The following is a 4,659-nucleotide window of genomic DNA, read 5'->3' as shown; positions in this document are numbered from 1 at the left end:
CATTTATGAATCTTTAGTATAGTCCACAAAGCCGGGCCGCCCCAGACCCCCACGGGCGCTGAAACATGAGCTCAGTCAACCGCCCCAAACACACCCATTAGGGGAAAAAAGGGGAAAAAATGCAGCCACCCCTCTATTCCTGAGCAATTTTACCCTGAGACATCCTCCCTCCCTCCCTCCCTCCATTCCTCCATCCCTCCATCCGCTCCTGCTCCTAAGAAACACATTCACTTTCTCTCTGGGCCTTTACGAATGTGCTAACTCCACACTGCGTCCCAGAATGGATATTAAAGATATGTCATGAAGAACCGTTATAAGCAACAGTCTTGAGGACGTTTTGGTCCTTTATTTCTGCACTGCAGCTATGAGTCTTAAGTAGCCAAAAAGTACTGGACATCTGTGTAACCTGTGTGTAGATTTCTATTCTGTTAGTTTTGTGGCTCCACTGCAAAACTAAAGAAGTATACTTGGACATCAAACATGTCCTGGCCAATTGAATACATTTGGGTAAGGGGAAAATTGTGTCTGTTAGATACATTAGATTTTTGAAGAACTATTCCTTTAACCCTATCACACTGAACGTTTCAGTGGCAGTGCAACTGAGAGAATTTGGTGAGGGGTCTCTTGTAAAATAGATTGGCATATGGAATTGGAGCTGATCTATTTAGATTCATGGATGAGACGAGACTAAATGGCAGCTAGAGCTGCTTTTTCACTTATCTTAAAATCTAATGGCCATTGAATAATGATGAAGAAAAGATTCTGACTCCTGATTCCTGAAATGAAGTCTTATGGCTGTATTTAAACGCTCTCTGTTTTACTAGGCTAGCTTGATCAACAGCAACAGTTGAATACCAGCCTACAAATTTAGTTCATTAAATGATAAGTTAGTTATGGTGCATATACAGAGTAGTAGTTAGAGGGCATAGATTCTCAGAAATAGAGGTGTTGAAGTAAATGTAGTACCTATGATCTAAATACTTGACATTCACCACACCAGTAGGCCTGCTCTGGAAATCTCTTACATTTATGATTTAGTAAAGTCTATATAAATCTATATAAAATGTGATTAGAAATGTGGCTGAATAACGTAATTCTAAAGGTTCTTTAAAGTCAAAAGAAAATTATAGCATCTAATGCTGAGCTTTACCTTCCAACAAATTTTTCTTTGCACCTTTTAATAATAAGTGTACATTGGTTGATTTTTAAGATTAGCTTTTCTAGACATTTCTTAGACTCTTGTCAGAGTAAATCTGTTATTGATGAGCGAATCACATTTTTAACACAGCAGCTACTCAGGTGGGATTCAAAACCTACAATCTACAGCTCCAGAGTCTGTTGCCTTATACATTAGGAAAGTGAGCCATGTGATTCTTCTTTATTATTCTTGTCTGTGCTTTTCAAAGCTTTCTTAAGTGGCATACAGGCTTTAAACCAGAGGTCACCAATCTTATCCGCAAAATGGCTGGTGTGACTGCAAATCTTCAGCCCAACCTAGCAAGAGTGCATTCATTTAAGTGAATGTTCACCAGTCACCTGGTTGAGTACTTACTGCTTAAATAAGTTAACTCTTTAAAATCCCAGCTTTATTATCCCCTTAGGCTAATTATTCAGTAACTACAGTGAGCTGTGATTTATTATTACGGTATAAAAGTGTCAATAAACATTTGGGATTGTCAATGAGTTAAATTAAATGTGCTTATGCTTGATTGGTATGAAAGTGCACTGCTGCTACAAAGGCCCCTTGTGAATAAGACTGGTGACTTTTGCACCAAACTGTCACTGGGGAGGTACGCCTTAAGTACATTTAGGTAGAAAAGACAGTTGTATGATGTTAAATATAAAAGTGCAGAAAAAGGTTCTTTACACTGTGTCATAGAAGTAGACACACTATTTTGGGTTCCTGAAAAAACTTTAAATAAACAGTTATTTAGGTAATAATTTTGGGAAGTGAGATGAGTCTGAAGTACTTTCATAAAAGTTTTAAAAACTCTAAGGATCTTCATACTCAAATCTCCTTTTCAGACATCATTTTTAGGGCCAAGACCAAAAGTGCTTCTTGTATGAATGTGCATCAAAGAATCCTTTGTGGCACCTTTATTTTTAGAAGTCTACCATATCCAGTAGCTGTTATTTTTTTGTGGTATTGACTCCAGGATTTTTAGGTAAACTGCAAAAGAGGTTCTATATAGTGCTGAAAAGGGTTCTTTAACTTTTCGTTGGTGCCTTTTTGGTGATATGTAGAACCATCTGTAAAACGTTTTCCACCAAACCAAATAACCCTTTACCCAGACAGAGAATGATTTAAGCATCCAATTAATTTGTTGAGTTGGCATGATACTATATAGAACTATGCTTAACCCTTCTGGAACCATATTTAAAGAGTATACCTAGTTTCAGTTGGACCTGAAGTACCTTGGGGGCCCAAAAATGAACCTTTTTTTCTGACAGTGAATGGGTGTGATTAGTTTCACAAGACCTGTTCATCTGACACTCAGATTGGTCAGAAGGATTTTAGTGCGACCAGTGACATGATTGCAGGACTCAACGGGTTTCACAGAAATAAAACAAAAGTTTACTTCCTCCGCACCAGCTGTGGTTAACAACTGGTTCAAATTTATTACCATTTTGGTTTAATCATTAAATGTAACAATGTGAGGAACTGGTTATCAGGGAACACATGCTTAAGGCTGACATTTGTAGAGGATTTCTCATCAATACAACAAATGCATGCAAATTAGCCCCGTTCTTCCGAGACTTCCTTCTCCTTGTCCAATCACAATAAAACATCAGACATATCATTTGTCACACTGTGGGAAAAGAAGAGAACTTTTGGTGCCCAAGGGATCAGGAGATCAAAATGAAGGGAGCAAGGGAGAGCTGGGGATGAAAAGAGAAGGGGGAAAAGGGCCAGGAACAAGACTATTGGAATTCCGGCCTCCGTATGAGACATCCTGTATATGCAGATGGGCATGTGAACATGCAGTGTGTTTGTAGTGGGTGTGGATGTGTGCTCTTATGAGTTTGTAAGCATCAAGTTATCCATCTATATATTTATGCATAGACCTGTATGTATGTATATAAATATATATAAAGTGTGTGTCTGTACTGATGTACCTCAATGTGTGTGCTTAGTGTGCGAGTGTGTGTTAGCTCCTGTTTGCTTGAGTGTGAGTGCAGACCCATCAATGTGTGTGTCTTTGTATACGGGCCTACAAGAATGTGTGTGTGTGTGTTTATGTGTGGTGTATGTCCGCACTGATATACCTAAATGTGTGTGTGTGTGTGTGTGTGTGAAGTGAGCTCTGACTGTGTACTCTGTCCTACACACACACAATGCGGCTCTGTGTGAAGGCCTGAGGAATGTGCGAGTGCTGGGCAGTGGGGGAGCGGAGCCACGGGTGTAGGTGGAGGGCGGGTGAGGAAAGGTAGAGGATGGATAGAGGAGAGGAGGGGTGGCAGGGACACGGCGAGGCTCCAGAGGTGTGTAGGGTGGCTGGGTTTCTTAGAGTGGACGATGCTGAAACCTCCAGGTTGGCAGGAGCGCTCAGATCAGCACCAGCTCGCTGACCACAAGCGCTGCTAATAAAAGGCCTGGCCGTGCCCAGTGCACTGGAATATGAAAGGTACACGTGTGGATACCTTTGATATGAGACATTGGGCAAATGTAGGCAGCAGATCCATAAACTCTAAGGGTCCGTCATTAGCATTTCATGCCCCCTGATAACTCCATGCTCTTAGCGAAAAGGGTTCTATATAGAGCTAAATAAGGATTCTTTGACTCGACAATAATGAAAACCTTTTCAAGATCTTTTGAAGATACCTAAGCATACATAAGACATTATTTTTTCATACACTCTTAGCAAGAGGATTCTTTGACGTAGTGGAGCTATATACACTATATATTTAAATGTTTGTGGACACCCCTTCAAATTAATGCATTCAGCTACTTTAATTTGCACCCTTTGTGCACATGCACACAGACAGCTTATCTAGTCCCTGTAGAGAAGTATTGCCAGTGGAATAAGACTCTATGGAGGATAAAAAACATGAACCTATTGACACCATGCCTAATGCCAATGTGGGCTAGAGGTGTATAAAGCCCCCCAGCATTGTGCAATAGAGCAAAGGTGGGGGTGAGGTGTGGTTGAGGTCACTAAATGCAATCAGATCCTCACAGCAATGTTCCAAACTATAGTAGAGACAGTTATTTCAACAAAAGCAGGATAAACTCTATATAATACCCTTGATTTCAAAAGAAACCATGAATAAGCAGGTGTCCCAATACTTTTGTCCATATAGGGCATATGGTGCTACATAGAAGCACTTCCTAGCCAGACAAAGAAACATTTGTGCATTCACTTGTGGAGTAGTCACGGTTCTATATTAAATTTTTGCCTTTACTAAAGAATCTGTGAAGAACTTTGTTTAAGAATATAGAAATAACCCTTTTATCCAGGACAAGAACCATTTAAGCATTCAAGTGGTTCAAGGTTCATTAACTTTTTAAAATATATTTAAGGCTTTGCACGGCTACTAGTACAATCAACCCAAGTCTAAAGACTGATCCTCCAGTTGCTTCTTGTTTTAGTAATAATAAAAGTATCTCTTTACTGTCAAGAAAATCATGAAGAACATATTTTTTTTTGTTGTTTCTAC

This window comes from Salminus brasiliensis, chromosome 6, assembly GCF_030463535.1.
Source record: "Salminus brasiliensis chromosome 6, fSalBra1.hap2, whole genome shotgun sequence".
NCBI classification, from domain to species: Eukaryota; Metazoa; Chordata; class Actinopteri; order Characiformes; family Bryconidae; genus Salminus; species Salminus brasiliensis.
Note: the sequence above shows the minus strand (reverse complement) of the source record.